The sequence below is a fragment of the Thamnophis sirtalis genome, unplaced genomic scaffold (assembly GCF_051295495.1).
Source record: "Thamnophis sirtalis isolate CommonGarterSnake01/CBP01778 unplaced genomic scaffold, rThaSir2_p1.2 scaffold_2, whole genome shotgun sequence".
In the NCBI taxonomy this organism is placed as follows: Eukaryota; Metazoa; Chordata; class Lepidosauria; order Squamata; family Natricidae; genus Thamnophis; species Thamnophis sirtalis.
In genome coordinates this window covers 135,794,471-135,817,018 of record NW_028261382.1, presented here as the reverse complement: position 1 = coordinate 135,817,018, position 22,548 = coordinate 135,794,471, and the positions used below count along the sequence as shown (strand labels likewise).

Here is a 22,548-nt window from a genome sequence, read left to right as displayed (position 1 = left end):
CACCCCTAGTTCAAAATTTGTTTTATTATGGGGTCCTTTGCCGAGTGGCGTGCAACGTCACTGGATGAGACAGGTCCGGTTTCCAGGGAGACGATGAGGAGGACCAATGTCTCGGGGGTGGGGTCATCAAGAACTTCAGGCAATGGGCAATGGCTCAAGGCATCTGCGTGCCCTAATGTGGTGCCCGGTCGGTGGATGAGGTGGTAGGAATAGGCTGGCAGAAATATTGTCCATCTGGTTATCCGGGGAGATAGTGATACCGGGGTGGGGTGGTCCCCAACCAGCAAACCTAGCAATGGCTTGTGGTCTGTGATCAATTCAAAATCCCAGCCATAGAGGTACTCGTGGAATCTTTTTACTCTTGCTACTGCAGCCAAAGCCTCGCGGTCCAGTTGGCTGTAGTTCCACTCAGCAGCGGATAGTGTCCTGGAGTAAAATGCAATGGGGGCTTCAGCACCATTTGGCATGCGGTGGCTAAGGACTGCGCTGACACCAAAAGGGAAAGCGTCACAGGTCAACACCAAAGGCAGGGTCTGGTTGTATTGTACTAGGAATGAGTCTACTGATAAGAGTCTTTTTATGGTGGTGAATGCAATGGCCTTGTTTTTGCCCCAGGACCATTTCGCGTTCTTGGCTAGGAGGCGATGTAGTGGTTCAGCAACTGTCTCTTTCTGTTTGAGAAAGATGCTGTAGAAGTTAAGGAGCCCGAGGGACGCCTGTAGTTCAGTCTGATTTCGAGGTGTGGGGGCTTCCTTAATGGCTTTAATTTTTTGTGAGGTCGGGTAAATCCCAGATGTATTGATCATGTACCCTAGAAATTCAACTTTTGGTACATTGATTTTACATTTTTCTTTTTTAAGGTGGAGGGCCTTGTCCCTGATTCTAGCCAAAACTGTTTGTATGCATTTTAAAAGTTGTGCTTCGTTTGCAGCTGATACTGAAATGTCATCAAAATAGGGGATGACTCCTAGAATCCCCTGCAAAAGTTGTTCCATTACGCTTTGGAACAGTCCGGGAGCGACACTAACACTGAATTGCAGGCGGTTGCATTTGACTGCACCTCTTTGTGTCACAATGGTTTGGACCTCCGCGGTAGTGCCATCTACTGGCAATTGTTGGTATGCCTGTGCCATATCTAATTTTGCAAAGATTTTTCCCGGACCGAGGGAATGCAATAGGTGTTGTACAACAGATACAGGGTAAGCGCTTTGTTGTAGCGCTTTATTAATTGTGCATTTATAGTCTGCGCAGATGTGTACAGACCCATCAGCTTTGACAGATGTCACAATTGGCATCTCCCAGCGTGCATGATTGACTGGTTCTAAAATGCCCTGGCTCACAAGCTTATCGATTTCTTTGTCAAAGGTACTCTCCTGGGCTTAAGCCTGATTGGGGCTATTGTGGGGTCTAAGCTAAAGGAAATGGGGGTTCCTTTGTACTCACCCAGATCGGTGCTGAAGACGTCCTCTAACTCCTTAAAAATGGCTTCAACAGCAGCTTCAGCGGCGGTTTCAGCATTGTCCTCCTGCACAGAGTTGACTCCGGTCACTTCCATTCCCAGAGCTTGGAACCAATCAATCCCCAGCAGGCTCTAAAAGTCGTCTCTGACCACCATCATGGGGAGTTTTTTGCAGAATTTCTTGTGGCTTACCCAGAAGGTGCCTTGGCCCACGATGGGGACTTGGTTCCCCTGGTAGTCACGTAGACGAACATTGGGGCTTCTGAGGTGTCTCTTTTGTATCTTGGGGATCATTTGCTTCAGGACTGACCATTAAATTATGGTCAGTGACAACCCGGTGTCAATCTCCATTTCGCATGAAGAGTCCTTGATGAGGACAGTGACTTTCAGCTTTTTGGGGCACCCAGGGCGGCTTTGTATGGCAGAAGTGAGGTTGGCAATTCTATCGTCTCCCTCTGAACCCCTTGAGTACTTTTGCCAAGCCCCTGATTTGGGTTGCTGTTTGTGGTTTTGGCTCCCTATTGGTTGTCCTGCGGTCGCATGATAAGCACTGTGGTACACCTTGTCAATGTGCCCTTTCTGCTCACATAGCTGTAAAATGGTGTTGCAGAAATGGCAGGATGATCGGACATGGTCTCTTCCATAGCTGGCACAGGGCGAATTTGGGGAATTGAATTTCCGCGCCGGCTTTGTTTGGCTACTGCGTATGCGGTAGCTGTCTTCCTACTCGCTCTCAGAACTCTCGGGCTCTGTGGTCTCTCAGTGGATGCGGGTTCTTTTCCATGCGTCTGGAGGTGCGCTGTGGTGCTGGAGGGTCCCCACTGATTGGGTTGTGGACTCAGATGCTCTCACTTCATCTAGTGCGATCTGCAGAGAGAGGTTGGATCTTGCCAGGAGCCTTCTTTGCAGATTGAGATCTCGCACCCCCAAAATTATGCGATCTAGAATTAAGTCATCCAGTTCACAGAACTCACAGTGGGCTGTGGCTTTTTGGAGAGCCATCACGTATTCGATTCGTCCTCCTTCTGGTTCCGTATATTGAATTGGTACCAGCGAACATATTTAGATGGCTTTGGTGGGTAGTGGGTCTTCAACGTTTGTTGTAGTGCAGACCAGGATACTGCTTGTAGAGGGGTTGGCTCTCAAAGGTTTTTTGCCATCTTGAATACCTCCCAGCCGCAGTATCCTAAGAACAAGTTCTTTTTCCAGGCTTCTGGAACGCCGTGAGATTATTCGCTTCTAGGAAACACTCGAATCGTAGCATGTACGATTCCCAGTATTCTATATGGAGTTGGTGGGGCATGCATGGTCATTCTGGTTCTCTCTGGGTGTTCAGCGATGGCTAGCTTGATGCCTCACGGAATCCTCCGGGATGTACTTGCAAGGCTTCGCTCTCTTTGTTTGCAAGGCTTCGCTCTCTTTGTTTGCCTAATTGCCTTCCAATCCCATCCTCGTCGCCAGTGTTAGATCCGGTAAAAGAGGCACAAAAGGCTTCAGTAAACAACAGCTCTTTATTGCAAGTCAAGTAAACATCCGACTGGAGAATGGTCGGGCAGCATCCCCTTTTAAAGGGATCTGTCAGACCTCTTAACCAATGACATTCACTCCCTAGAGATAATTTTTATTGTTGTTTTCCCTCATTATCATAGTGATGTAGTTCTATACTTCTGAAATAGCGGTTCTAGCTTCTATGAAGGACAGAATGAAAACTGGAAAAGGGATAAAACTAGTCCTTGTGCTTAAAGCTTGCAGATAAAATTTTATCAATGTTCCTGTTATAAACTGACAAACAGAGAGCTCAGTAAGGTCAAGTTGTACATGCTTGAACTGACATGCCAATCTGCCAGCAGTCATATGGTTTTCATATGGCACCACTCCACAGATGCCAGGAAAAATGTGAGAACTTTCTGGCTCATTTCATTTCCTTTTTCTGAGTACCAAGTTTTCCTGTGTAATATATGTACATATGTGTATGTGTGTATCTATGTGTATGACTATTACACACACAATACCAATAAAGAGAGATACAGAAAGATATGCATATCCATATGCAGTTTTTATTTGGAGTTTAAAATGAACAATTCCTTTCTTTGAAACAATGAGACATTTATAAAAGTGATCAAAATACACCCATGATCATATTTTGCTTGTACTGAGACTTGGAAACATCACAGGCATTTTATTGTGTCTGTTTAAAGAGGGGGAGGAATCAAAACAAAACCCTGTTGACCCTCCAATAAGGAAATTTAGAAATATCTGCCAGATTGAGAATTTATTAACATTTCAGGAACTGACCAATGTGTAGACGCAACACCACAGTTGTTACTTTCATCAACAAGTCAACAATGTCACAGCTCCATTTCACAGAACAACGTGATCCAATTGCATTTGTTAAATAGACCATAATGATTTACTAAAACTCAAAATTCAGAAATTATTAAGAAATATGTATTGCTACAGTTGATCGGCTAAAGAGCTGTTAAAATCTTTTGTGTCACATCCAATGCACTTCACATTTGTTTGCTTCCTTCTCTTTAAAGAATAAAAAAGAACATATACATACATTATTATTATTTTTCAAAATAAGATTTAATCCTATAAACTAAGCAGGTGCTTTAATATAATGCCCATGTTGTCATTAAAAGTACCTTTTTATAAGGTGATTAAATAAAAGACAAAACATCCTTACACCTCTTTATAAGTGTTTAAGTATTTGGACATTTTTTTCTAAGAAGATAACTGGCTTTCAGGGACACAATGAAGATTATTTTTTTCTGAGCCAATATTACTGTACAATGCCTAGAAAAATGCTATGAAAGATTCAAGTAGAATTAGTCCAAATAGGTTCTCTACAGTGATGTGCAGTCAGGTGAGGCAAGTGGGGCACAGCCCCACCTCTCATCATGAAAAGAAAAAAAACATAAAAGGAAAAAATAAATTTACCATTGAACTAGTCAGGCGAGAGCTTGCAGTGAGGCTTTAGCCAGCTCAGCCTCTCAGGCGACAGCTGAGGTGAGGCTGAACTAGCTGCTGAGGACTCTGCTTAACTGTTAAAAAAGCCCCTAAAAAAGCACCCTCTACTATGAGGCAGGAGAACTGCATGCCTCACTTAGACTGACTTTTTAGGCGTTTTATGATCGCTATGTGTGGAACGTGTTTCTTGTGCTGAGCGATCATAAAACACCTAAAAATTCAGACTAGGTGAGGAAAGCAGTTCTCCTGCCTCATCGTAGAGGGTGTTCCTTCTTCCTGTGACTCAGCGGCAGCAGGGTAAGTGACAGCAACATAGCGCAACTCATTCTGGATTGCTGATGGTGGAGGTTTGGGCTCCCAGCTGCTTTTGCTGCTTCCTAGAGTGCCGAGAACCTTTGCATGTGTGAATGAAGGAGACTGCAGGGCAGGCTCATTTGCTTCGGCTATCTCCTTTTGTTCTCCATCTGCCTCACGAAACAAGATAGCCTAGCCGAGGCAAATGAGTCTGCCCTGCAGCCTCCTTCATTCCTTCCTTCTATCAGCACCCACCAAAGTGTTCCCAAAGCATTCTCATGTCCCAGATTAGGAGATCCCAGGTGATTGCAGACAGAATGAAGAAGAAGAGAAATAAATTCCCCCCTGCAATCTCTTGGATGTAACTCTAAGCTATTGTCCATGTGACTGGCTTGATTGGCCAGTGGGATGAGTGGATTCCAAAAGTAATCTGTTCATCCATTTAGACCCTGGACAGATAAGATTTATCCCTAAGCAGACATAGTTTTCATAGGGTTAAAACAATCCCCTTAGTTAGTTGTATCAAGGGGACTTTTGACCATGGAGTTAATTAATCAGTTTTCTGTCCCAAGACGACATTGAAATTGCAGAGAAGCCAAGTAGAAATGAAGCCACTACGGCTGTTCTTTTCCACCTCCCCCCCCCCAACTATATGAGCATATGACAAAATGAGCAAAATCAAATCTACCTTAGACTGGGAAAAGGATTATTAAGCATAGCAAACATCAGCATGGATAGCTGGGGAGATATATAGGATATGCTTTATTGCAGCTTACTATTCTCTATGATGTGATGGTAAGATATGTGAGATATCACATTTTGGCAAAGCGTTTCCCCTGCTCGTCTGCCATCACTGTCGCCACACCCTCTCTGCATGCTCGCCCGGTGCCCAGGCATCGGCCTGAGTGGTAGCAAGCGATGACGGTGGCAGCTACTGCTCCTGGGCTATCCATGGGTCTGCCCTGCTCAGCGGGCAGCGACCCGACTCCCCCGCCACTGCCGCCGCAGCACCTCTCACTCGTAGAACTGAGACGGGGAAGAAGATCATGAGATGTAAAGCCACAGACTCTCATTCCCAATTTCATTGGTGAGCCTAAATATTATGTGTGTGAATTTCACTGAAACCTGCCTTTTAAAAAAGTAATTTATTCATTTATTTAAAACTATTCATCATTTTTACCACTTAAACAATACCAAAATATGTTTTTAACTCGTAGGATAAAATAGTAAATAATAAAAATTATTTATTCATTTTTATTTATACTCTGCCCTACCCTCAGAATACTCAAGGTGGTTTCTAACAACATCTGCTCACACACAAACACAAAACAGTTTCAACTGGCACAGAGCAGGACATATGTGTGTAGAGTAGACCTAGGAGCATATAAGGGAACATGGAGGTAATCTAGTCCAACCGCTTCTCAAGCCAGGAGTCCTTCCTTCTCTTTGAGAGCTGTCAGTGGCAGTCTGGCAGACATGAGGGAAATGGTGTGTTTGTGTGTGTGGTGTGTGTGAGAGAGAGAGGGAATGAAAGAATAAGAAAGAAAGTTGAGAGAGAGAGAGAGATAAGAAAGAAGGAAGGAAGGAAGGAAGGAAGGAAGAGAAAGGAAATAAATTGAGGAGAGAAATACAAGAAGAAAAGAAGGAAGGAAGTAAAGAAAGAAAGAGGGAGGGAGGGAGGGAGGAAGGAAGAAAGAAAGAAAGGGAGAAAGGAAGGAAAAAAGGAAGAAAGAAAGAAAGAAAGAAAGAAAGAAAGAAAGAAAGAAAGAAAAGAAAAGGAAAAAGCCCCAAATTTTGGTTGCTAAGCAAGAGTGTTGTTAAGTGAATCTCACCAGGTTTTCCACCCCACCCAGTCACATGGCTGGTAAGCCACTCCTACCCGGTCACATGGTCGGCAAGCCACTCCCACAAAGCAGGCTACACCTACAGAAGAGGCTCTAAAAAATTTTGAAACCCACCACAGTGTCAATGCCTCACCAGCCATAAACCTCACCGCACATCACTGGTTCTCTAGAATTTGAAGATGTCTGTTTTGTAGATAGATGGCTCTTATATTCAACCTTTTTCATTTTAAGCACGCGTAAATGACCAGAATTCCTTTGCATCTATTGTCTGCTCAAAAAGAATACATAAATGTTAGAATCTGTGTTTAGGTGTCTATAACATATTAATTTGATATTTTGAATCTCTGCTTTCTCTTCTACTTTTCTGTTCTACTGAGATTAAGTATTTTTTCTAAATAATCTTGGATGTTGTCTGATATTATGCCTCTGAGTAATTTAAGCATTGTAGACAAGTATATACTTCTATCAACATAGCAATCAATCACATCAGACCATCTCAAGCCCCTTTCCACAACAATAAAGTTCCATGGAGGGGACAATTTGTTTAAAAGTTAAAGTTACTACTAGTAGTAATACTACAACTATTACTATTATTATTGTTGTGGTGGTGGTTGTTATTATTATTATTATTATTATCACAATTGTTTCACAGCGGTCAGTTATTTCGCCGGATTTGGCATTGATTACTAGTCGGGCCCCACCCAGGGGCCTAGGACGTCATAACGTATTTTCATAATATGCGTGCGGATCCAAGCAGTGCAGTTTTTGCATTTTACTGATGGTGATTTTGTCAATTTTTAACTGTTTTAAATGTAATTCCAGTGCTTTTGGAATAGCACCCAGTGTGCCGATAATAATAATAATAATAATAATAATAATAATAATAATAATAATAATAATAATAACAACAACAACAACAACAACAACAACAAACAACAACAACAACAACAACTCCGCCATTGCCGGTCCCAAGCCCGGATGAGAAAGGAGGAGGGTTGGGATCAGTTTGGCAACTGGCCCCATAAAAAAACCCCGCCAACCCATACAATATGGTGAAAGAAACAAATAAAAATTTTATACTGCATCGGTCGTCCCGCGGGTTAACAAGGGCCGCGGCGGATGTTAGGGTCCCTGAACATCCATCGACAAGTGGGCTACAAGTGGACCAGCCAACAAAACGACAAAAATATAGTGCAGATGAAAACCGTGCCATAATGGCCTGTTACTACAACTCAGAGCCAGAAAAAAGAGGTTATTTAAAGCGAATGTATGAATTATGGAAAGAACAATATCCAGATTCAAATGTTAGTGAACAACGACTAGCAGATCAAAGGCAATTTATTATACAGAATAAAGTGTTTAGTGAAGTTGAACTTGAGGAAATTCAGGCAAATTGCAAAAGCAAAAAAACAATATCACAAGCAGAAATAACTGATATTCAAGACACAACTAAAGACATTATAGTAGAACTCCCAGAAGAAGCTCTCGGGGAGGAAATAACACCACCACCACTAGAACCAGTTATCACTGAACCAACTGATGAACTAACTCAAAAACAAAAAGAATTGAAGGATACAGTTGCAGTTGCAGTTGCAGTTGCAGTTGCAGTTGCAGTTGAGTTTATTTATAGGCCGCCCTTTTCCCTGAGGGGACTCAGGGCGGCTAACAACTTGTATGGGAGGGGGAGACATACAATAACATAAAAACACAATATATAATTAAAACCAAGCAACATTCATACAACATTCGGGTGGGGGCGGACTATGGTCTTACCCCCAGGCCTGGCGGGATAGCCAGATCTTGAGGGCTGTGCGGAAGGTCTGAAGGGTGGTGAGGGTACGAATCTCCACGGGGAGATCGTTCCAGATCATGGAGCATTTTCTGCTTAATGAGGAAAGACAACGTTTACCATCACTAAAAACTGTGCCTAAGAAAATTTTGGCCCCTATCATGAAAATGGTTAATGCAGTGTTTTCAACAATTGAATTGGGATCCATCTTGGAAACGAAACAGTTAATGTACAGCGCAGCTGTAATAGTCACTAATGAACTAGGCATTAAAATCAAAGTACCTAGTCACACAACAGAAAAAGCATCAAAGCCAAAGTGGAAAATCCAATTAGAACAAAAAGTCAAAAAATTAAGGGCAGATGCTAGTAACTTAAAGAACATGCATGAGCAACGGCTTAAAAAGAACAAAACCATAGATCAGCTAATCAGAAGATATAGATTGGATACAAGAAACATCAATGAAGCTGTAGAGATTGTAAAACAGCGGATAACAGCAACAGTTAGAAAAATTGAAAGATATGAGGCACGAATCATCCAATATAAACAAAATCAGAAATTTCGATCAGACCAACGGCGTTTTTATCAAAGTCTTAATGTGAATGGTGACACCAAAAGTGAAAAACCAGAAAAGCAGGCTACAGTTGAATTCTGGAAAGAATTGTGGGAAAATGCAAAAGACTACAATAAGGAAGCAAAGTGGATACATGTCTTTGAGAAAAGCATTGGCAACAAACAAATGCAAGTATTAGAAATAACAACTGAGATGGTCAAAAATCGAGTAAAAAAGGTAAAGAATTGGACATCACCTGGAAAGGACCAATTACATGGTTTCTGGCTCAAATATCTGACCAGTTTACATGCAATATTGGCCAGGCAACTGAATGACATTTTACAAAAGGGCCAAATTGATGAATGGTTGACAACTGGAAAAACATACTTGATTCAGAAAGATGCAACTAAAGGAACAACACCTGAAAACTACAGACCAATAACATGCTTGCCAACAACCTTCAAATTACTCACAGGCATTATTGCAGATAACATGATGGATTATTTAGAAACAAACAACATCTTGCCAGTAGAGCAAAAAGGCAACAAAAGAAGGAGCAGGGGCACAAAAGATCAGCTCCTAATTGATAAAACGATATTAGAAAATTGTAAGAACAGAAATAAAAACTTGAATATGGTCTGGATTGATTACAAAAAGGCATTTGACTCACTGACACATAGTTGGATCATAAAATGCTTAGAAACAACTGGCATTAGCAAAAATATTACATCCTTTACTGAAAAGGCGATGAAACAATGGAGAACTGAGTTGGCAGTAGGGAATGAGATCTACAGAATGGTTAATATCGAGCGAGGAATTTTCCAGGGTAATTCACTTTCACCTCTTCTCTTCCTCATCGCAATGATCCCACTATCAGGAACTTAAAAAAAATGAAATTAGGCTACCAAACAGCCAAAGAAGCTGAAAAAATTTCGCATTTACTATATATGGATGATTTGAAACTCTGTGGAAAGTCAGAAATAGAAATCCAATCATTGACAAACACAGTCCGAGTATTCAGCACCGATATTTCAATGCAGTTTGGCATGGAAAAATGCACCACTGTATCCATAAAAAGAGGCAAAATCACTGCATGTGAGGGAATTGAAATGCCCAATGGCCAACTAATTAAATGCAACGAAAATGAAGCCTACAAATACTTAGGCATTCTGCAGTTGGATAACATCAAGCATGGAGAAGTAAAAACTATTGTCCGGCGAGAGTACACCAACAGAGTTAGGAAAATTTTGAAATCTAAATTGAATGGTGGAAATACAATCAAGGCCATAAATACCTGGGCAATACCAGTTATAAGATACACAGCTGGTATAGTTAACTGGACACAAGCTGATTTGGACATTTTGGACCGAAAAACCAGGAAACTAATGACAATGCACTACAGTTTACATCCATGTGGTGATACTGATAGACTTTACCTGCCCCGAAAATCAGGTGGCAGAGGATTATTACAAGTGAAGCAAACAGTTGAAGAAGAAAAACATGCACTGGCTGATCATTTAAAAGAAAGTCAAGAAGATCTATTAATTGAAGTAAAGAACAAAAAACTACTGAAGGCCCAACAGACGAAACAAGAATACAGAAAAGATGTGATAAAATCAAGAATGGAGAGTTGGCAGAACAAAGCACTGCATGGCCAATTTCTGGAAAAATAAAAGATAAAGTGGACAGTGAACAAACTTGGTTATGGTTAACAACAGGTACATTAAAGAAAGAAACAGAGTCACTAATCCTGGCTGCGCAAGAACAAGCTATCCGCACAAATGCCATTAAGGCCAAAATCGAAAAATCCTCTGATGATGCCAAATGCAGACTTTGCAAAGAAGCTGATGAAACTGTTGATCACATACTCAGCTGCTGTAAAAAAATCGCGCAGACTGATTATAAATTGCGGCACAATTCAGTAGCACAAATAATCCATTGGAATTTGTGCAAAAATTATAATCTTAAAACAGCAACAAACTGGTGGGAACATCAGCCTGAAAAAGTCACCGAAAATCAGATGGTCAAGATCTTGTGGGATTTCCGTATACAAACCGACAAAATACTGGCGCATAATACACCAGACATCACACTGGTTGAGAAAAATAAGGTCACAATCATAGACATTGCAATACCAGGTGATAGCAGGGTCGCCGAGAAGGAATATGAAAAAATCGCAAAATACCAGGACTTAAAAATCGAAATTCAATGACTATGGCACAAACCAGCAGTGGTAATTCCAGTGGTAATTGGCACACTGGGTGCTATTCCAAAAGCACTGGAATTACATTTAAAACAGTTAAAATTTGACAAAATCACCATCAGTCAAATGCAAAAAGCCGCACTGCTTGGATCTACACGCATATTACAAAAATACGTTACGACATCCTAGGCCCCTGGGTGGGGCCCTACTAGTAACCAATGCCAAATCCGGCAAAACAACTGGCCGCTGTGATACAATTGTATAATAATAATAGATTTAATCTTCAATTTAATTCACAGTCTGGGACTGGTAAAAACTTAACAGTTCAAGTACTAACCAAGGACCTAAGAGCTGTTAAGGTAATGTCTGGCTAGTTCCAAGTAAGGTGGGTTTTTGCAAAGTCAAAATATTCAGGTCTGATAAGTTCAAAGTTTCCATGTATCTAAGCAGCCCTATGTATTGCCCAAAGGGCTCTTATTACTATTGAAACAACCATTGATTTCTTCCTCCATGATCGCTCAACTTCAATTTGCAGATCGTGGTATTTCATTATTTTTTTCTAGTTGTTTCTCTTCAATTCATCTATCACCTGGTATTGCAATATCAATGAACCAGACTTTTTCTTTTCCAGAATAGTGATGTCAGGCATGTTGGGCTGTTTGTCTGTCTGTTTGGATTCAAAAGTCTCACAAGATCTTGACCTATTAATTTTGAAGAACTTTGGCGTTCCCAATAATTGGGCTTCATTCAAACCCAAATTTCTGGCAAAGCTTCCCTTATATGATTTTGGCAACTTGATCATGACATTGTAGTTTGTGAGGTTTTTGCTGCCGCCACTGATAAGGTGATGCATTGTTTCATCTTTCTCATTGCAAAAGCGACATTTTTTGTTGTCACTGACTTGTTGAATTTTCGCTTTCATGGAATTGGTCTGCAGGGCTTGTTCTTGGACAGCCAAAATGAAGCCTTCAATTTATTTCTTCAGCACCCCTGTTTCAACCATCTCCATGTTAGCTTTGTATCTACCTTCCCTTCAATGTCCTTCAGGTATAGACTGGCATAGGCTTCTTTTTCCAGTTAGAAACTCACCCAATTTTTCCTTTCAAAATCTCATTGTTTTACATTTGTCCACCTCCTTCAGAGCAAAGGCTCTTTTGCTTTTTTTTACGTAGTCATTTAAACTGTGTTTTTCCTCTTCCATAGATTGTTTCACTTTCCTATTTTCTTATTTGTATTTTATACAATAAAAGATAAAATAAAAATGTTTTAAAAATTATTAATATTGATCATCGCACAGTCGGCCAGATGTTCAGACTGATTTTGCATTTTTGTCTACCTACTGAGTCCTTACCAAGGACATACGATAGGCAGATCTGGATGTTTGAATGGTGTTACAGATATAGTTGCAGGAAGGAAGTTGTCCCCAATAAAACTGCCTTTTGCAATTGACTGATGGTGAATTTGTCAATGCCAATGATGTTCAAGTGGTGGTCCAGTCACTTTGGAATTTTGCCCAAGGTGGCTATTAGTATTGGTACTACACTTGCTTGCCTTTGCCACAGTCATTCTATTTCTAATTGAAGGTGTTTGTACTTTGTTATCTTCTACAATTCTTTCTCTTCTACTTTCTCCAGATACCACCATATCCATTATCCAGACTTTTTTATCTTTCTTATAAACAAGACTTATCAGTCTGGGATCTTATGTGGCAGGTGCCTGTCTATTTGAATTCTAAAGTCCCAGAGCTATTTAACTTCTTCATTTTCTATGACTTTCTCTATTTTATGGTCCCACCAGTTCTTGCTTGTAGGCAAATGACATTTCTTGTAGATCTTCCAAAGCACCATTGTTGCTACTTTGTCAGGCCACTGCTTGTAGTCAGTCTGGGTGATCTTTTTGTAGCACCTTACCAGGTGGTCCAATATTTCTTCAGCTTCTTTGCATAGACAGCACTTACTGTCTGTTGCCATCTTCTCAATTTTGACTTTGTATGCATTTGTCCTTAAGGCTGGGTCTTGTGCAAGTCTTGTCCTGAGACTTGGTTTACGTCTCTTTCTTCAATTGTTCTGCTCTTAGCCATTGCCAGATCTTGATGTTACCAGTTTTCATTGTTGATGTTGTTGTTATCATTATCTGTAATACAAAATGATACACTCTAACTCTCAAATCCAACACAGAATCATTATTGTTTCTTTATTAAGTCATTATTCAAAGGATCTATTCATGGAACCCCCTTCTTAATATTACAGAAGAGTGGAGTTGCATGTTACATTTGCTTAAATATGAATTACAGATATGGTCCTTAGACTACCTAATGACAATTCCATTCCCTAGAATTTATATAAATCTAAATGTTCTTATTGTTATTTCCATAGCTGATGGCACTGCAAATGTTTTTATGGTTAAGTGTGTCTTCTAGAATATTTGTATTCAAACCAAGTGTGACACAAAGCAGTCTATGAAATATGAGAGTTCAGTAATTTTGCTGGCATAGATTCTAAATGGCCCAATGCACAAAAGGCAGGAAAGAGCAAACATTTTCCCCCACTGGGCTCTGCACAGTGAATCTGTAATGTTAACCATCATTGCTGATATTTTTCCACTGAGTGCAATAGAGAAGCCTAGAGGTTTGGGATGGACAAAAATGAAAAACATATTGCTTTTGAAAACCATAGAACTGAAAGGCAGAAATATTATAGTAGTGGGGTAAACAATGTTGGTCCTAAAGCAGTAAAATACAAAGCAGCTGCACTCTTTTAGCATTTGATGAAGTTTAACATTCCAAACAACAAGAACAAAAACCTTCTAATTAGTCTTACTATAATTTTAAATATACCCCCTTCCTTTCTGCTTATAGATCATCATCCTCATCTTCAATTTCAGTTGTAGCCAGTGTAAAATGAAATTATTTTAATTATAACCATTCCACAAATAAAAAACTAGATAAATAAATATTATAATGTATAAATTCTAACTATAACAAATGAATTTACTATCAATATTAACACAATAAAAATTAAAACACCTTGAGAGCACACACCTCACCCAATTTACAGAATATGTTTAACAGCTCAAAATGAGGAGATGGTTTTTGTGGAAATAGATTCCTAGTTCAGTCTCCAGCACTCTCTATATACATGACTTGACTTGACTTGAAGGGTGTCAAACTCAAGGCCCACGGCCCACATCCGGCCCACAGGATGCTAAGATCTGGCCCATGGGGTCACTCTGGAAACAGCAAAGGTTCAGCTCATGGTGCAGTGGTGACTTCCTAACCAGTTTACTACCAATTCACTCGTGTGAACATGCAATGCTTCTGTGCATGCACAGAAACATTCAGGTGGGTGGGTGGAGTCTCCCACCGCTGCTACTACCACTTTACCTGAACTGGGAGCAACCCACCTCTGCCGTGGTGCCTCTGGCAGTGAAAATGAGCTACTGATCCCTGTTTTCAGCCGGGACGGCCTCCTGCAACTCTCCCAAGCTCTGTTTTCACTGGCATAGTGTTGATGGAGACCGTCTCAGGTGAAAACGGAGATTGCCAGACCATTTTTGGTGGCAGAGTGCTCAGGCCACCACAGGCGCCCCTGACACAAATGACGTCAAAGTGGCCATGCCCATCCTGGCCCTCTGAGGTCAAATAAAACCCTGATGTGGCCCTCAATGAAATCAAGTTTGACAGCCCTAATCTATAGGAAATCCTTCAATGGAAACAATAGAGCTGAGAGCAGTCTCATATTTCTCTCTCTGGCTTGCCAAAAGATGCTCTTTGACTTCTTAAGGGTGAACAGAAAAAGAGGGGTTGGGCATAGGGGTATAACTGCAGTTTGTCTTTCAAAATGCTATTGGAGCCACTTTTTTAAAATCAAATTTCAACCATGCATATGTGTAGCTTGTCCAAAGCCCTTTGTTCTTTAAAAAAAATTAAGAACAAGAGACAATGATTCCCATTTTATAGCCAAAGGCTTTTCTTTCTCTTTGGTGTCACATATCTAAGGAAAATTCACAACAAAATGTCACTTTTTGCTTCAAAATTCAAGCTCAGATATTTTTGCAAACTATCCAACAACTTATCTCATTTTTAGATTTTTTTTTAAAAAAATACTAGGAATATTAAGAGACACCTTTACAAATACAACCAAAAAGCCACCCATGCCTATTATGACATCTTAGCATAATTAATTCTATAAGATAAATATTTATTGCTGAAGATTTATGTCAGTTGGTTTTGGAAAAACCCAGAAGAAATAAAAGCATGTTCTCAGCAATAATGGAGAATCTGAGCAAACATTTGTCATTTTATTTTGAAAGTATAGCCACCAAGGCAAATTATCCCAATGTACAATCTTACATTGCTATTGCTGCTTTTGTGCCTGCGTTTATCATTTCAATTCCCTTTGATTTTTGTACAGTCTAATTGTATTTCCACAGCTATTTTCTAAAGCAAATGGATCATTGTACAATAAGGTTTATAGAGCACATTCTGCTTCCCTTTTTGAAGAATTAACTATGCCTGTACATTAATTTCTTCTGTGTTGGAGGTTTGAGAAGGAGAGATAAGAAGTGAAAGGTTGCTGCTTTTTCCTTGATTTTGCCATATTGCCTGGATCACAGCCCCACTCAAATGAAACAGCCATCTGGTTACTGTGTATTAAAAAAAAGGATTTTGTCAAACAAAGAAGCTACCTTTTTTCTATCCCAGGCCATGCATTCCTACTCTCAGATTTTTATTTAATGCAAGCTGTCCTACACAAGCCCATTTAAGTGTAGTCTGATCAGTCCTAGATGTTCCTATAGAGTCAAAGCCATAATAGACCCTATGGCCAGCATTGTATTGATTCAGTGGGGACTTTGTTTTACTGGAGTTCTCAGGTCTCCACTCCTATCCAGCTGGCACACATTCCCCTTTTGCTCAGAATGCAAGGAGACTTAATACTGATAATAGGCCAGTATTCTCATGGGCTCTGCCCTGCATCTTGGCATTTTCACTCTTTTGATATCTATCTGAAGTTGTGCCAGGGAATCTGGAAAAAGCATGGCCAAGGATTGTGCATGCAGGACTTGGCTCTTTAGATTCAAGAGCTTCCATAGCTACCCTTTTTTAACCTCTTTGTTCAAGGATGGATCATTGGGGTAAGGAAGAAGGAAAGATATCAGCATTGTAAGGTGTTCTTTACCATGCATTTTAAGCATTATTAGTTTATAGTCTCATCACAGTATTTGTTTAGGCTATTTTACACCAACATCAATCCTTACACACACCTTTCCATATTTTTCTGTCCTTGCAAAGCATTTTTGCCTCACCTTGTCTATTCATTCTTTAATATGTATGTATATTCACTGCAAGATATAAATCAATGTATAAGCCCAGCAACATTACGGAAAGCATAGAGAAGGAATAAGTAATAACTAAGTGTGATTAGAAAATGGAAAGATATATAGCTAAATCTAATTTATATCAGCACAATTCACTATATCTCTGTAAACCATTCATGCCTCTACCCCATATATAGACTACCTTATTTTCATCTACTGCCTTAAATTATCACCTCCTCTTTTCGAGCATCTATCAAAACAAACCGTTCATGACTTCTGGGTCTTCCCCTTTGTCTCAGTCCAATGGCACTTCCTTGTTTTGTGATTGTTTTGTAATTCAGTCCAGATTTATTCTCTCTACATGATCAGACCACCCCCATGTGTTTCTTATTGGTCACTTCCTTTTACATTCAACTTACATTTATTCACCATCCATTCATTTTTGAACCTACACTTTCTTCTCTTGCATAGACTTAAGTACCTCATTTTCCACTGCATTCCACTTATTTTTAATGATTCCAACTTACCCAGTTGTCATTTCCATTCCACAAAGTAAATAGAATTTTACTATTAGACAAAGCCATTTTTGCTTTGAACAATCATTCAGTCTTCACAGCCAATGGTATATTACCAATTACTCTTCTACCACTCCTTGCATGTTTTAAATATTTTCTATCCATTTCACCACATTCTGTTAACATTTCTTCATTTTAATAAATTTCTGGGTTACAGCAGCTACACTTACATATTCTCAGGTTATTTATTACCCATTTCATCTTTTTTTCCCTTGGGCAATAATATTTTTATCAATCATTTCAATTCTACTTTTTAGCGTACAACTAACATTCCCATACAAATCTCTAAAATACTGTTTTTTAACATTTTTTCGTTTCAGTTTTAATTGAGATAGTTGTCACGCCTGCAGTTATATCCCTTTTAGGATCTTTGGCCTGCCACACTCTCTCTTATTTCATTATGCTGTTTCATTAGTGTAGTAGTTGGGAGGGGGAAATAGAAAGAAGTAGAATTGTTGAATGTGTTGTTGTCATTCTTTTCTTGAAGCCCAAACTCATCTTTTGTCTCCGCACCTCTGCACCTGACCGGAACCAGCTGGGTGTAGATGCCAGCGTGGAAGAAGATTGGACCATGTGATGGATTTGTGGGTGTGGGGACAAGATCATGAACTTTCAACTGGGTGGGAATCCTAGGTAACGTCCAGAAGTGGGATTCCACAGATGTGCCAAGATGTCTGACTTATTAAATTGGAACTTCAAGGATTGTTTTGCCTTGGACTCTGATTTAATTCTGCATGATACTTGGAATGCTGACAATAGTCTCACTTTCATTTATTTAATTTTTTCACCCTCTTCTAAAACATTTCTTTAAAATTTCTATTACCCTAATGCTAAAAATGATGTCTATGGAGATTCTCAACCATCCAGGTCACAGTTGTATTAAAGGTGCCACCAAAGGTGGTCCCTATTTTTCTATTTGCATTTTTACATGCTTTTGAACTGCTAAGTTGGCAAGAACTGGGACAAGTAACAGGATCTCACTCCATTATGCAGAGCTAGGGATTCAAACCACCAAACTGTTGACTTCTGATCAACAAGCTCAGCATCTTAGCTACTGAGCCACCGTGTCTCTGAGCTTGAGCTGGAAGGTCTTAAAATAGAGGATTTCCCCTGCAAAGACATTTAGCACCCTAATCATCTCTTGCTTATGTCATTCTACAGACAAATGAAGACCAGGACAGACTATTATGAGCTTAAAATGTTTCCAAAATCAAAGCAGTCATTTTTACTGTTGTTGACTCTGAACAAAACATAAACTTAAAAGTTTTGACCCAAGTTCCCAACAAGGCATTCCATAAATATTCTGGTTTAGGATAAAATGGGATATTTTATTTTACTTTAAAAAACATTTTGGAAATCTTGCTTCCATTGCTGTACTCTGAAAAGTTTTTAAAAATTAAAAATCACCCCTTTGATCAATTTATCCATAGGTCGGCTAGTAAGATGTACTCAGCAAGATTTTTTTGAACTATTTATTTTTATAATTCTTGGTTATAAGTTCCCATATGTTCTTCTCAAATCCATACATACAGTAGAACCTCTGGTCACAAACAGTTCTGACCACGACCAAATTGGATTTTTTTGTAAGCACCAATTTTCCTGATGTTTGTTTACAAACATCAGTGACCCACATCTGGCCACTGCATTCATTTTACATTAATTTTGGTTAGGTTTGGGTCATGACCAAATTGGGTTGCATCCAAAATTATGGAATGAATTATGGTTGTGACCAGAGGTTCTACTGTACATGAAACATTTTATATTTCAGGAGAGGAAACAAATTCATTCTCCATTTTCTGTGACAAATGGTGCCCATGGAGGGAACTGATATGGTGAACTCTATGAAGAGGCAGTTTTCCAGGAAGGAGAGCCCACATGCCGGAAAGAGGAAGGGAGAAAAGATATAGCATAATCCAGAGCTAGATAGAAGATAGAGGAGTTGGTAGAGATAGGTACTCTGTCAACTCTGAATCGAACCTGGCTGAAGCTAACATGTGCTGCTTCATAGTTGCCATGCACTATGGGTGGGGGGATGAGGGGGGAATAGTTAGACCATCTCAAAGACAAAATAAAGAGCTCTCCTGTGAGAACCAAGGTCATCCCAACAGGTGACAGTTGGAGTAGGAACAGAAGTGATCAAGGGAGCCTACTTTGATTGTACAATGTGACCTGTGATGGGATACTTTTGTTCTTTTAATTACATAGTAACCACGGGAAAGTTTTAGAGTTGGTTTTCACTAGCTGTGCTGATATGATGTGTCCAATAAACATGTTCTCTAAGAAACATTTCTGCCTTGGAGTTCTGATTTCTTTGGATACGTTACTTAGAATGCTGACATACTCCCTAGAATCCCCCAAGGTACATCTGTTAGGCTAAGAGTACAAAGGGTTTAGTCTGACAAGATTCCGTTTCATGTCTGTAAGAAAATAAAGAATTGAATTCTGCATTGGTTGTTCTATGGGAAGATGGTTCCTGCACAAATCCAAAAGCTTGGAAGGCAAAACATGTGGTCCCAGTGACTGACCTAGATTGGTTTTGCAACATTATTCTGGGACACATATATTCACCTTCATTTAGTTTGTTCTATGTCATACTTGGGCTCAGCCTAATATTTTCGTAGGGAAACAACTTCATTGGTTTAAAAAAAGATAAAATAAAAATAGGTCTCAGTGTAATGGATTATTTACAAGCTTGGGCATTGCAAAGACAAATTGTGCCCTTTCCCAAAATTGAAACTCATGAGAAGCTTTTGAATCAATATGAAGTTTAGCTTAGGGATGGCTAGACCCTAATCAGAAATATTGCTCATAGAAAATAGAAAACAATATTGCAGTAAGAGAGGATTCACTGTGTTACTGTCATTGGTAATATTTTTGGAATATACTGTATACTTAGATTTAGAATAGAATAACAGAGTTGGAAGGGACCTTGAAGGTCTTCTAGTCCAATCCCATGCTTAGGCAGGAAACTCTACACCACTTCAGACAAGTGGATATCCGACATCTTCTTAAAAACATCCATTTTTGGAGCATTCACAACTTCTGGAGGCAAGTTGTTCCATTGAATAATTGTTCTAACAGCCAGGAAATTTCTCCTTAGTTCTAAGTTGCTTCTCTCCTTGATTAGTTTCTACCCATTGCTTCTTGTCCTATCATCAGGTGCTTTGCAGAATAGTTTGACTCCCTTTTCTTTGTGGCAGCCCTTGAGATATTGGAACACTGCTATCATGTCACCCCTAGTCCTTCCTTTCAATAAACTAGACATACCTAGTTCCTCATATGTTTTAGCCTCCAGTCCCCTAATCATTTTTGTTGCTCTTCTTGTCTGGAGTAGGATGAGAAGAACACTGTTCTAAATGTTCTTCTTAATGTATTAGATTTAATCAAGTTTGTGTCTTTCCTTTTCTTTCTCATTCAAAACGAATGGGAAATCATCCTACTGTTGCTCAATTATACAGCTGAATTTCAGCAACATAGTCACAGGTGCCCCAGAAAACAGTTTTAAACATGTATCCCAAACAGGTCCCTTTTGTTTAATTTCAATAGAAAGTATAAATTATCATATATAAAATTCATTGGCCAATAAAACATAAAAGCGTCTATGTGATACCTAGGTTAAGAGACAATAAGATCAGCTAAGTTGGTATGTTTGATATATTATAGGAATCTCATTATTATCTTTGTATCTTACATGAACTATGTTGAGCCGTTTTGCTTCAAGCACAGCATGTTACAAGGACATGCCAATTCTGCTTTTTTATTCCAAGTTTAGCATTTGTGTGTTTTGTGAATGCCTCCACATAATGTTGATATATTATTCTCAATCTAATAGCAACTATTCCTGAATTCTACATTAATTATGTAATTTCCCATCTCTAACCTTCATTTTTCAATTAGCTACAACCATACCATGCTAGCTAGATTCTTTTTTCTTCTTCAAAAGCATATCAAAGAAATAAATTTTTTGAAATTGATTTGAATTATATCTAGAGTTGCCAGGACTTTGCCTAGATATGTTGCCTCACTTGCAGTGTAAACCACTGATCTGAAAGTAAATCTGCGCATTTCTAGACCTTAAGGGCAAATCATCCATTTTACCATGAGCAGTGAAGCCACATTCTTTTAAAATAAATACATGTGCGTTTCCCCTTTAGGAAGAAAAAAATGCCTGAATTCACTTGTGGAGAAAAAGAAAATGGTATTTATACAAGTGAGCATAAAAATGGAAAATATTAGTACTAAACAATCTGATTTTCTGCATGTGTGTGATTTCTTTGGATAGTTGGGGCTGTCCTTGGGCTCTGGATGAGGCATTTCAGCCTGCTAGGACAGACAATAGTAACAACAGTAAAGATTCTTCTAAATTGAGAGATAGAGATGATGTGATATTGTTGTAATCCTTAGTCAATGTGCTCAGATTTCAGCCTTCGGTGCTACAGGATGTGCTCAGGAATTCATTTAAAATTAGAAGTTAATCTAAGCTATCGAAATAGAGAAAGACCTCCACAACATGAATAAACGTGATGATACCTCCCGCCTACCAGACATCTGGAAATCAGCCCTAGTCAACAAACGAGGCCCACCCACTACCCAGGCCGTTACAACACGAAACAACAATAGACACACAGCCAGCACCAATAAGCACCAATCTACCAATCATGATACAACCACACAACCAATCATTCCACTTACTGAAACAAAGCCATCACTCCACACACCCCCACCAAGATTTATAGAAAGATGGCAGCTCCAATCACACTTTAAGCCCAAAACTCAGCCTGAAGATAGCTAGTGAAACCTTGCTGAAATGTTGCCAAGACAATCTCAATCTTACATGGGCAAAGACCCGAATACAACAAGACCAGCATACACACACACACACCAATGTGTAATTCTGGCATGAGAGAGCACTATGCCACTATCATTTTTTGAGATTCTAGTTAACACTTCTTCCAAACTATAGATAGCAATTTGGTTGAGCCTGGACGTCTGAATGCCTGCAGAACCATCTGCCCCCAATTTTGTCTGTTCATTCTATAATACAATAGCAGAGTTGGAAGGGACCTTGGAGGTCTTCTAGTCCAACCCCGTGCCTAGGCAGAAAACCCTATACCATTTCAAACAGATGGCTATCCAACATCTTCTTAGAGACTTCCAGTGTTGGGGCATTCACAACTTCTGGAGGCAAGCTGTTCCACTGATTAATTGTTCTGTCAGGAAATTTCTCCTCAGTTCTAATTTGTTTCCACCCATTGCTTCTTGTTCTACCCTCGGGTGCCTTGGAAAATAGTTTGACTTCCTCTTCTTTGTGGCAACCCCTGAGATATTGGAACACTGCTATAAGATCTAAGAGTGATTCTGTCCATTGAATGGTGTCACCTTATGAGGCTCCCTATGACACTCAAGAAGTGTGCCTCCTCTGTCCCTTCATCTGTCCTCTGGAACAGTATTCCCAGCAACATTTGTATAGTTCTGATTCCATTGTTCTTCAAGAGAGCCTTAAAGATTTGGCTCTCCTGCTAGAGGAACTGGACCAGGATGTGG

General features: G+C 39.7%; 1 long non-coding RNA gene across 1 annotated transcript in view; it reads left to right on the top strand.

Annotated features, from left to right (window-relative positions):
• The window catches only part of LOC148049178 (uncharacterized), a 50,548-nt gene extending 32,841 nt beyond the window's left edge, over positions 1–17,707 (top strand). Inside the window, exon 2 of the long non-coding RNA XR_015695629.1 lies at positions 17,492–17,707. This is a non-coding gene — a long non-coding RNA (uncharacterized LOC148049178). The remainder of the gene's footprint in view (positions 1–17,491) is intronic.
• Positions 17,708–22,548: the final 4,841 nt, after the last annotated feature.